Source organism: Mustela putorius, unplaced genomic scaffold, assembly GCF_011764305.1.
Source record: "Mustela putorius furo isolate JIRA1106 unplaced genomic scaffold, ASM1176430v1.1 tig00000743_pilon_pilon_pilon, whole genome shotgun sequence".
Classification (NCBI taxonomy): Eukaryota; Metazoa; Chordata; class Mammalia; order Carnivora; family Mustelidae; genus Mustela; species Mustela putorius.
Window position 1 is genome coordinate 2,462,912 of NW_025421464.1, and position 12,014 is coordinate 2,474,925.

General features: G+C 49.8%; 1 non-coding gene across 1 annotated transcript; it reads right to left on the reverse strand.

The window, feature by feature from the left end:
- Positions 1-990: 990 nt before the first annotated feature.
- Positions 991-4,819, reverse strand: LOC101691651. Its single transcript, XR_006607878.1, has 3 exons — positions 4,788-4,819; positions 3,061-3,164; positions 991-2,748 (listed from the first exon to the last, which is right to left on the reverse strand). It is a non-coding gene; the product is annotated as an uncharacterized protein C20orf203 (transcript).
- Positions 4,820-12,014: the final 7,195 nt, after the last annotated feature.

The following is a 12,014-nucleotide window of genomic DNA, read 5'->3' on the forward strand; positions in this document are numbered from 1 at the left end:
TGGTTTCTCTCTGCCAAATAAATAAAAAAATATTTTAAAGAAAATGAGATATTAGACTGCTAGGTACAAAGCCCTGCTTCTTGTCCTCTGAAAGGGCAAAATGATGTTGAAGGGAAGCTGCCTCCTCCTCTGAGCTCATCTCCCCACACAGCCTCTCCCACCCCTGCAGGTGGACGGCAAACCTACCAAAAGCAATGCGCCTCTAGGCCTTGGCATTTGCCAGTCCTCTCTGGGCAGACCCCTTCTTCATCTCTGGGAGGCTGGCTCCTTCACATCACTCACTTTCTCCCAAGTGTTGCCTCTTCACAGATGCCCTCCTAGACCACCTGTCTAAAGTGGTCCCCAGACCCCCCTCTAACTTACCCCGATTTATTTTCTGCATGGTACTTGCCATTACCTGAAATTTTAAAGATTTTACTTATTTATTTGACAGAGAGAGAGAAAACACAAGCAGGGGAGCAGCAGAGGGAGAGGGAGAAGCAGGCTCCCCAGCTGAGCAGGGAGCCCGACGCAGGGCTCGATTTCAGGACCCTGGGATCATGACCTGAGCCGAAGGAAGATGCTTAATGACCGAGCCACCCCAGCGGACCTGAAATTGTGTTTTTTTTTTTTTAATGAACTCTTAGAGGTAATTTTAGATTCACAGAAGAATTGCAAAGACAGTACAGAGGGTTCCCGTCTACACATCACCCAGTCTTTCTCATGTCACCGTGTCACCTAACCTGACCACGGTACGGCTGTCAGAACGAAGACACTAACCTGGAACATCACCATTAACTAAACTGCAGACTTCGTTCCAATGAAATTGTACTTCTCCTTTATTTATATACTGGTTTTCTTTTATTGGTTTATATACTGGTTTTCTTTTTTTTTTTTAAGATTTTATTTATTTATTTGACAGATAGAGATCACAAGTAGGCAGAAAGACAGGTAGAGAGAGAGAGGGAAGAGGAAGCAGGCTCTCCGCAGAGCAGACAGCCCGATGCGGGGCTCGATCCCAGGACCCTGGGATCATGACCTGAGCCAAAGGCAGAGGCTTTAACCCACTGAGCCACCCAGAGGCCTCTATATACTGGTTTTCAACTGCCGGAAGGAAAACTCTGAGAAGCAGGGAGGTGGCCGTACTTAACTCACCACCAAGTCCCTCAGACCTGACAATAAACAGTGATCGGTAAAGGGAGGGCCGATGATTACTGAGGACTCCCTCTGCCATGCACGGTTCCGAGTGTACTAAATATTGTAATCATTTAATCCTTAGGACAGCCCACGAGGTAGCTACTAATTATGGGGAGACTGAGGCACGGCAGTTTGGTGGCAGGCCAAGGCCGCACAGGTCATTAGCGCCCGAGAGGATGGACTCTGGGGCTGCCCTCTGTACCAGAATGAACGCAAGTCCTTCTGTGTCCTCAGTCCGCATCAGAGCAGGGGGGCCAGCACCCTTCTGTGGGCAGGACACTGAGGCCCCAGGGCAACTGATTTGCCTGAAGCCCCAGGATGGACTGGGGCACAGGGCAGGGATGGAACCTGAGCCTGCGGCCTCCAGCTGCCTGCCCTGGGGTTGTGACTCTCCCAGTTCCACTCCCAGGGCCACCATCGACAGGCTCCACCCTGCTGCAGGGAAACAGAGGCGGCTGGTTCATGGGCTCTCTCCTGAACCCCCAACTTCCCAGAGGGGCGCTGAGATCCCCCATCCCCTTCCTTTGCCCATAGCCTTAGCCGGGGCCTCCAGGATCTGACCCCTGGAGAGGCGGGGGTGGAGGACGGGCCCTCTCCATCCTAGAGGAGGCCGCCTTCTCAGGGGGCTAGCTGGGCTCTGGGGCAGGGAGGGAAAGGAAGAAGTGGTCATCCCTGCCTGGATGGGGGTGTGGGGAGAAGTGGAGCAACGGGGAGGGTTATTGGGCTTTTCCCAACACCCTGGGACCAGCCGGAGAGGGGTCTGGGCACCCCCCAAAGGGAAAAGCCACTCTGGAGCCCTTGGACGGGACCAAGGCCGGCCGCCCCCATCCAGCCTGGGTTCCGCCCAGCGCCAGCCTGGCGCAGACTCGAAGCCCTAATAATGTTTGCTGGATGCTTTGAATACAAGCGTCAGTGCCCAGAATCTCCTTGAGGTTTCAGCCAGGCGTGCCCGCCCCATCCCCCCTTCTGGGGAGCAGCATAAGTATGGGGGGGGGCATGTGACAGGGGACACCATGAGGTGGTGGCAGCCTCCGTGAGAGAGGCAGGCTGCTCCACCCAGAGCTGGGGGTAGGGGCGCCTTGTGCGCGGCTAATTAAACAGTGACTGTGATGAATCGGGGAGAGGCTGCTGCTTGCTAATTAAAGGTGCGGGTGGCTTGCCTGGCAAGGGAGGAAGGCAGGAGCAGCTCTGGAACCATGTCAAGAGGCCAGGCCGGTAAGGACAGCACCGGCTCTGGGCATCCCTTCCATGCTCAGGGCCCTCCCAGCAGGGCCCCATGGCCCCCTCCCCACTTCCCTATCTCTCCTACCCACCTTGCCAGAGCTTGGGGCCTCAGACTTCCCCCTCCCCACCAGCCCAAATTGCGCTCCCGATAAGGGCCCAGGCGTTGGGGGGGAGGAGCCTGCTGGTGCCCAAGGTCTGGGCTGTTAGGAGAGCATCCTTCTGAGCCTCTGAGGTTCACTTCCTTTCGCCCCGCTCCCAAGAACCCCGAGTTGGGCGAATGAGCTCCATCAGGATGGGAGGTGAGCTGGTGGGAACGAGGCCCCACGATGACTTCTGGAATGACAGATTCTGGGCCTCACCCAGTTTCCCTGTTGTAACACACCTGACGTTAGCCGGGGGCCTGCTCTACCCGCCATGCCCCGCCGGTGTGTGAGAGAGAGAAAGACAAAGGTGGAGAGACTATGTTCCTTTCTGGTCTCAGCACACAAATCTAGAAAAGGAAGACGGGAAGCAAGGATGTCTGGTCCTCAGAGTTCCTAGATAGTAGACAATAAGAGCTCCGACTGCCTGCTCCTGCCGGGTATCTGGTCAGGGCAGGGCGTGGATCGGTGGCTAAGAGCACCCCCGCCCCGGGGCCAGAGCTCCCAGTCCCATGCCCACCACTTGCCAGCCGTGTGGCCTTGGGCACAGTAGCTAATTGCTCTGGAGCCTTGGGCTCCCCGTCTGCAAAGCTGAGGATGGCGATGCTGCTACTCAAAGGGTCGCTGAGGGGACCAAGAGAGAGAATCCAGGTGAGGCACTTAGCACAATGTCTGGTCCACAGAACAGGCCCCGAAATGCCAGCCATTATTATGTAAAAACTCAGGGGACGCCGGTAGGTGTGGCCCAGTGCCCACCACTTCCAGGTGACCTCCTTATTGACAGCACAGCTGAGTCGTCTCAGAGCAATTCTATCGGACACAGCGAGAGCATGTCACCCTTCCCACCAGGGCTCTCGTGTCCTCTCTGACCCCATAACCTTCTGAGGAAAGTAGAAGAGTCGAGAAGCAAACACAATGGGTGCTCAGAAAGCTAAGTGACCCGCCCCCCAAGTCAAACAGCTCAGCGAGGGCCAGAGACGGCCCTGGTCCCTTGAGTGGGAGGAGAAAATGGGCTCAGGGTTCCCATGGCAACATCTGTTGAGCTTCTAGTGGATGCCAAGTCCTGAACCAGACACAGGGACCTAAGAGAACAGGGCACTCACTCTTGCCTTCAAGAGGACCCAGTCTGGAAGGAGGGAAAACACACCAATAAGGGGAATGCAAGGCAAAGGTGGCAGGCATCCAAGGGGGAGCTCCAGTGCCCTCCATGCAAGGGGCTGAGAGCCGCTGCTTTGACGTGGAGCTCCATTTGAACGCTAAGGTTGCTTTCTTTTGGGAGGGTAACGTCAGCATTGGGGGAGCCTGGAGAGGGCTGATAGGGCCCCTCTGGTGCTCCCAGGAGAAGCCTTCACAAAGGCATAGATACTCAGTTCTGGGAAGTGCCTATGGTACCTGCTTCTGAGGTTTGGGGTCTGTCACTTGAGGTATCTGGGAGTCCCAGATGATGTGGTTTCAGACACTACACTGTCCAGGACCCACAGCAAGAATCCATCCATGTCCTAAAGGGGGGCTCTCTACTGCCATGCAATGCAGTAGGGAAAGGATGCAGTGCCTATAAGGGGCCCAGGGACAGTAGAAACCTTTCCAGGCTGAGAAACTCAAAGCCATTGGCCCTGATGTTGGACCTTAGGCAGCCAACCCAAAGCAGGCAAGGATGAGCACAAGGTTACTGGCCTTGGGGATGATGTTTCCATATTCCCTCCTCAGAGATCAGGACTCAGCCAGAGAAACGGGACAAAGGGCCCCAGGCAGGTCTAGCCACAAGGAAACCCAAGAAAGCAAAGCTAGCAGTTCCTTAAAAACACAACCTGCCTCAGCATCCCCAGGGCTCCCGGCGCCCTAGCTGGGCCAAATGCTGGTCTGCTGCGCCCTCTGGTGGCCACATGGGGGCAGTGGCAGACGCAGCAGCAGGTTTAAGGGTGGGTGGTCAGACTTGGAGAGGTCAGAGTGGACCACCTCAACCACTGCACAGATAGGAAAACCAAGGCCTGGGGACTGTGGGGGAGGGAGTAAGTTGCCCAAGGTCATGAGAGTAACTTGCCCAAGTCAGTAGCCAAGCCCAGAACAGAACCCAGACCTCCTTCTTCACCAGTGGCTGCTCTTGCTGGGTCTCCCCTTCCCATCAGGGGAAGGAAGACTGAGGGTTCAGGAGGCTCACTCCTCAGTGACCATGGACAACTGGATGGTAGGCAGCTGCGCCTATGATAGGGTACACAGCACTTCCCTATCTGGCTTTGGGTTCCTCACCTCCAAAACCTGGAGCTACTGGCAAGGGCCATGGGGACCTGGGGTGGCCCTCTCATACACTGCTAATAGTGAAGCTATAAGCAGCCAACTTTTCAGGAAATCCTAAAATGAGCCTTACAGTGAGTATTGGGTATCATACTAACTGTGAAAGACGATGCTTTCCTGAGATCAGGACCAGAAAATGATGTCCACTCTTGCTACTTCTTCTTTTTTTTTTTAAATATTTTATTTATTTATTTGACAGAGAGACACAGCAAGAGAGGGAACACAGCAGGAGAGGGAAAGGAGGCTTCTTGCTGAGCGGGAAGCCCGATGCGGGGAGCCCGATCCCAGGATGCTGGGATCATGACCTGAGCCGAAGGCAGATACTCAAGGACTGAGCCACCAGGCACCCCCACTCTTGCCATTTCTATTCAACATTGTGCTGGAAGTTCCGGCCAGGGCACTCAGACAAGGGAAAATAAAAGCATCCAGATTGCAAAGGAAGAAGCAAAACTATAGTTTCAGATGGCATGATCTTGTAAATAGAAAATCCTAAAGAATCTACACATAAAAAGTTAGAACTAATAAATGAGTTCAGCAAGGATACAGGATACAAAATGAATATACAAAAGTCAATTGTTTCTCTGGGTACTTGGCAATGAACACTTCAAAAATGTAATTAAGAAACTAATTTCATTTACACCACAGAGAGGATAAAACACTTACAAATAATTTAACAAAAGAAGTATAAAATTTATACTCTAAAAATTACAAAATATTGTTGAAAAAAATTAAAGAAGACCTAAATACATGGATAAACATCTCATGTTCACGAATCTGAAGACCCAGTACTGTTAAGATAGCAAGACTCCCAAAATCAATCTTCAGATTCAACCCCATCCCCCTCAAAATTCCAACTTGCTTCTTTGCAGAAATTGACAAGCTGATCTTAAAATTCTTATGGAAATTCAAGTGACCCCAAACACCCAAAACAATACTGAGAAAAAGAAGAACATTGTTGGAGGACCCAGAGGAAGTTTTCTACAAAGTTACAGTAATTAAAACAGTGTGGTACTGGCTCAGAGATAGATGCATAGATTAATGGAATGGAATCAGAGTCCAAAAATAAACCCTCACACTTACAGACAATTGATCTTCAACAAGAGTGCCCAGACAATTCAGTGGGGAAAAGACAAGCTTTCCAACAAATGGTGCTGGGGTAATTAGATACCCACATACCAAAAAGAGTCTGGGCATCTTCCTTACAACACCCCACACAAAAATTAACTCGAAACTGATCTTTGACTCAAATATACGCATTAAAACTATAAAACCTGGGGCGCCTGGGTGGCTCAGAGGGTTGAAGCCTCTGCCTTCGGCTCGGGTCATGATCCCAGGGTCCTGGGATCGAGCCCCACGTCGGGCTCTCTGCTCCGCGGGGAGCCTGCTTCCCCCCTCTCTCTGCCTGCCTCTCTGCCTACTTGGGATCTCTCTCTCTGTGTCAAATAAGTAAATAAAATCTTTAAAAAAACCAAAACTATAAAACCCTTAAAACAAAGCATAGGCCTAAATCTTCATGACCTAGGATCAGCCAATAAGAAGACACAAAAGCACAGAAAAGAAAAAAAAAAAGCAGGTAAATTGGACATCATCAAAATAACAAATTCTGGGCTACAAAGGACATTGTTAAGGAAGTGAAAAGACAGTGTGCCTGTCTGACTCAGTTGGCAGAGCATGTGACTCAGTCTCAGTGTTGTCAGTTTGAGCCCCATGTTGGGTGTAGAGAGTACTTAAAATAAGATCTTTTTAGAAAGAAAGAAAGGAAGGAAGGGAGGGAGGGAGGAAAGAAGGAAAGAATTAAAGTGAAAGAACATGGAGGGGCGCCGGGGTAGCTCAGTGGGTTAAAGCCTCTGCCTTCAGCTCAGGTCATGATCCCAGGGTCCTGGGATCGAGCCCAACATTGGGCTCTCTGCTCAGTGGGGAGCCTGCTTCCCCCTCTCTCTGCCTGCCTCTCTGTCTACTTGTGATCCGTCTGTCAAATAAATAAATAAAATCTTTATTAAAAAAAAAAACAAAGAAAGAACATAGAATGGGAGAAAATATTTGCAAACCATGTATCTGATAAGGAACTGTAACCGAAATATATAAATAATTCTTTTGGGGTGTCTGGGTGGCCCAGTTAAGCATCTGTCTTCAGCTCAGGTCATGATCCCAGGGTCCTGCTCCCTGCTCAGCAGGAAGCCTGCTTCTCCCTCTCCCACTCCCCTTGCTTGTGTTCCCTCCTTTGCTGTCTCTCTCTCTGTCAAATAAATAAATAAATAAATAAATAAATAGAATGATCTTAAAAAATAATAATAATTCTTTCAATGATTAAAGAAAATTACCCAATTTAAAAATGGGCAAATCAGAATAAACATGGATCCAAAGGAGATAATACAAATGGTCCATAAGCTCATGAAAAGATGCCGAAGATCACTAGCCATCAGGGAAATGCAAAGCAAAACCAGGAGATGCTACTTTGCACACACTAGGTTTGCTATCCTCAAAAAGACAGTGTTGGCAAGGATGTGGAGAAGTCGGAACCGTCCCACACTACTGGTAGGAAGGTAAATGCTGGAGCCGCCTTGAAAAACAGTCTGGGAGTTTCTCAAAAGATTAAATAGAATTACCATGTGACCCAGCAGTTTCATGTGACCCAGGGAGGCAGAGATCCAAGACAAATTAAAATACACACTTACCCCAAAATTTACATGAATGTTCACAGACGCATTGTTCGTAATAGCTAAGAAAGTAGAAACAACCCAAGTGCCCATCGACTGATGAATGGATAAATAAAATGTGGTCTCTCCACACACAGAAATATTATTCAGCAATAAAAAGGAATTAAATACTGGGGTGCCTCGGTGGCTCAGTTAAGCATCTGCCTTCAGTTCAGGTCATGATCTCAGGGTCCGGGATTGAGTCCCAAATCCTCTGGCTCCTTGCTCAGCGTGGAGTCTGCTTCTCCCTCGCCCCCCACAGGGGCTCGTGCTTTCTCTCACGATCTCTCTCTCTCTCAAATAAATAAAATCTTAAAAAAAAAAAAAAAAAACAACCCAGAATTAAATACTGAAAAGACCACAGATTATATTCAGAAAAGACCACACATTATATGATTTCATTGATATGAAGAGTCCATAATGGGCAAAGCTCTACAAACAGAAAGCAGACACTTTTATAGCAGTGGCTGCCTAGAGCTAGAAGGAGGTGATTAGGGAGAGATGGGGGGTGTGGAGTTCTTTATGGGATGCTATTGGATGTGGTGATGATTGCACAATGCTGACTATACTAGAAACTAATGAATTGTATGCTTTAAATGAGTGAATTGTATGGCAAGCGAGTCAAATCTCAATAAAATTGTTTTTAAAAAATGGGGTGCCTGGGTGGCTCAATTGGTTAAGTGTCTGCCTGTGGCTTAGCGCCTGATCTCAGGGTTCCTGGGATTAAGGACCACCCCCTGCCTTGTCTGGCTCCCTGCTCAGTGGGAAGTCTGCTTCTCCTCTCCCTCTGCCACTCCCCACTATTCCCCTCCTCATGTTCTTTCTTTCTCTCAAATAAATAAGATTTTTAAGAGTAAATAAATAGGAGCACCTGGGTGGCTCAGTGGGTTAAGCCTCTGCCTTCAGCTCAGGTCATGATCTCAGGGTCCTGGGATAGAGCCCTGCTTGGGGCTCTCTGCTCGGCGGGGAGCCTGCTTCCTCCTCTCTCTCTGCCTGCTTCTCTGCCTACTTGTGATCTCTATCAAATAAATAAATAAAATCTTTTTTAAAAAATAATTTAAAAAATTTTTAAATAAAAAAAATAAAAGAAAAAACACAATTCTTTGGACCCATGACTCTAATTCTAGAAATTACTTCTAGGGATTACTCAAGTGCATAAAAACTTATGTATAAAGATTTCCATCACAGTATTGTTCATAACAGCAAAAGTGTGAGAGTAACCCCCAAGTGTCCACCAGTAGGGGAACCAGTCAATTACGTTCAACCTTGGCATGGAACCATGGAATCATTAAAAAAAAGATTAAAAACAAGAGTCACATTTACTAACATGGACAAGGTCTATGATATACTTCCAAGTTTAAAAACAAAAAAGTTTAAAAAATAAAACTATAGGGGCACCTGGGTGGCTCAGGTCATGATCCCAGGGTCCTTGCTCAGCAGGGAGCCTGCTTCTCCCTCTCCCTCAAACTGCTGCTCCCCCTGCTTATGCTCTCTCTCTTTCTCTGTCAAATAAATAAAAAATCTTTTTTTTAAAAATCAATGAAATTTTTAAAAAATCTATAGATTAAAAGGGACTTAAAAGACAGATTTTTTTAGACAAAATTATAGTATCTAGGGATTCACACTGGGTGATAAGTGATGACCTTTAAAGTCATGATAACAGTGGGGTGTCTGGCTGGGCTCAGTTGGTGGACTGTGAGTCTTGATCTCTGGATCGTGAGCTCAAACCCCATGTTGGGCATAGAGCTTACTTTAAAAAAAGAAAAAAAAAAGGAGGAGGGCGCCTGGCTGGCTCAGTCAGTAGAGTATGTGACTCTTGATCTCAGGGTCATGAGTTCAAGCCCCATGTTGGGAGAAGAGATTATTTAAAAAAGAAAAAAGTCAGGAGCACAGTAACTTTTTGTGGGGAGGTCAGGGAAGGGGGCATACCGCGGGTTAGGGTGGCTGGCAGAGTTCGTCACTGGGCAGTGGTTCCAAATAAACAATTATTTTTGGGCGCCTGGGTGGCTCAGTGGGTTAGGCCGCTGCCTTCGGCTCAGGTCATGATCTCAGGGTCCTGGGATCGAGTCCCGCATCGGGCTCTCTGCTCAGCAGGGAGCCTGCTTCCTCCCCTCTCTCTCTCTCTGCCTGCCTCTCTGCCTACTTGTGATCTCTCTCTGTCAAATAAATAAATAAAATATTAAAAAAAAAAAAAAAAAAAAAAACAAATAAACAATTATTTTATATGGTCTTTCTATGTCATATTTTGCAACAAAATAGTTAAAAATCAAGTATACTCATTTCAAGTTTTAAAGCAAGCATCATAAGATTCAATTCTTGTAAAAACAATCGATATCCATATGTATATATGCACAAAAACCTCTGGAAGTTTGGGATTTGGGGTGTTCTTAATTTACGTATTTCTGAATTTTTGCAATTTTTTTTCTGCAGTGAACAAGAAATACTTTCATAGCTAGAAAAACACAATAAAGCTGTGTGTCTGTTTTGGGGCAACCCCTTGGAGCTCTGCCATTGTGTGGGCAGAACAGTGGACCTGGGGCACGGGGAGATGACACAGAGGCACATTCAGGACAAGCCCAAGAGCCATCCTCTGCTTGGCCTCCCCAGGGCTTAGCTGAATCCCCAAGGCCCAGCCTCCACCACAGCTTCCTGGAGACTCAGCCATCCCCCCTACCCCCACCCCCACCACCACCACCACTCTGTGCTCCAGACACTGGGATTGCAGTTCTGGCCTGGCAAACCTGAGGCAGGTCACTGTGCTCCCATCCACACCAGCCTCCTATGGCAGGCCAGAGGGAGAAGCCCTGGGCAAGGAGCAGGGTCTCATTTGGCTGGCTTTGCTACTAGCAGCACAGAACCCCATGATAACGAGCTAATGAGTGCCTTCTGTATGCTGACCACTTGTGCTAGGTGGCTTCCGTGGTTGGCTTATGAAACCATCCCAATGATCTGAAGCCATGGGTGTGATCATCTTTATAGCACAGATGGGCCAACTGAGGTCCAGGGAGCCCAGGTGACTGCGCCCAGGTGCTGGGAAGCCCAGGTGCTGGGAAGCCCAGGTGCCTGGGGCTGTCACAGCAGCTGAGGCTAGACTTGGCATGCGTAGCCTCAGGGGTTCTCCCAGGAATCCAGGAGGGTGGCTGCCCACATTCTGTGGAGGAGGACTCTGAGGCTGAGACAGGGAAGTCACCTGTCTGTGTCCCACAGCGACTATGTGGGAGGGCCAGATGCAGAGCCAGAGACACTCAGCAGCAACAGCTGGTGGACCCTCCCCCAGCTGCAAGCGTCCACAGGCATGCACCCCACCCCACCCCCACGCCATTTCCCCCGCCCCCAAGGCCACGGACTGGCTCCTAGTCAAGTTAGTAGTTACTGTACTGCAGCCTTGGGAGCTTGCACAGCAGCAGTGAAAGTGCGGTGTTTCACTTGTTCCTCTCATCAAACCTGTAAGTCTTCTCCCCCTTTTAAAGCCTGGAGACTGGAGATCTGGAGAGCTGAGTGGCAAGCCAAGAGGACCCTGGGGGCCTGCCCTGCACGGGCCAGGGCAGCCAGGTGGGAAAGCTCTCCTGGCAGCACAGTCAGCTTCCCTTCCCGCCCCAGGGGCGTCAGGAGAGCAGCGGGTCTGCCTCCCAGCAGAGCCCCGCCGCACCCCCCCCCCCTGCCGGCCAGCTACAGCGTGTGTCTTCCCAGCAGGGAAAAGGACAGTGAATGACAGAGCCAAGGGCAAAATGCCAGGGACAGCTGCTGGGGTCTCAGGGGATCTGTAACACTCCGTGGCCCCCTCAGGTAGCCCCAGTCCAAGATTAGCCCAGGCCCCTCCAATAGTCAGGTGGTCGCAATGTCGGGGAGCTCGTCACGGATACAGGGCCGCACCACTGGCAATGTAAGTGACTGCTTCTTGGGTACCCACCTCCTGCCATGCATCGGTTAGGCTATGCAACCTGGCACGACCCTCACAAAGCCCTTTCAATGCATCATATCTGCCTCATTTTACCGAAGAGGCAATGGGGCTCAGAGAGGTGGAGTGACTTGCCCAAAGTCACACAGTCAGAGGTTCCTGGTGGCCAACTTCAACCAAGGAAGGACAGAGGAAGGGATCATCTGGGACCCTTCAGAGGGAGGGTAAGGACCTACTATGGAGAGGAGGTAGGGAGAAGGGAGGGCTTGCCTCCTGAGCTCTGTCTTCGGGCATAACTTATTCATCAATCTTTTTTTTTTTTTTAAGATTTTATTTATTCACTTGAAAGCGATCACAAGTAGGCAGAGAGGCAGACACAGAGAGAGAGGGGGAAGCAGGCTCCCCGCAGAGCAGAGAGCCCGACGCAGGGCTCGATCCCAGGACCCTGGGACCATGACCCAAGCCAAAGGCAGAGGCTTTAACCCACTGAGCCACCCAGGCACCCCGTATTCATCAATCATTTATGATCTGCTTATGCATTCATGGACCCTCTCTACATGCCAGTGTCTTGCTGGGCACTGAGAACTC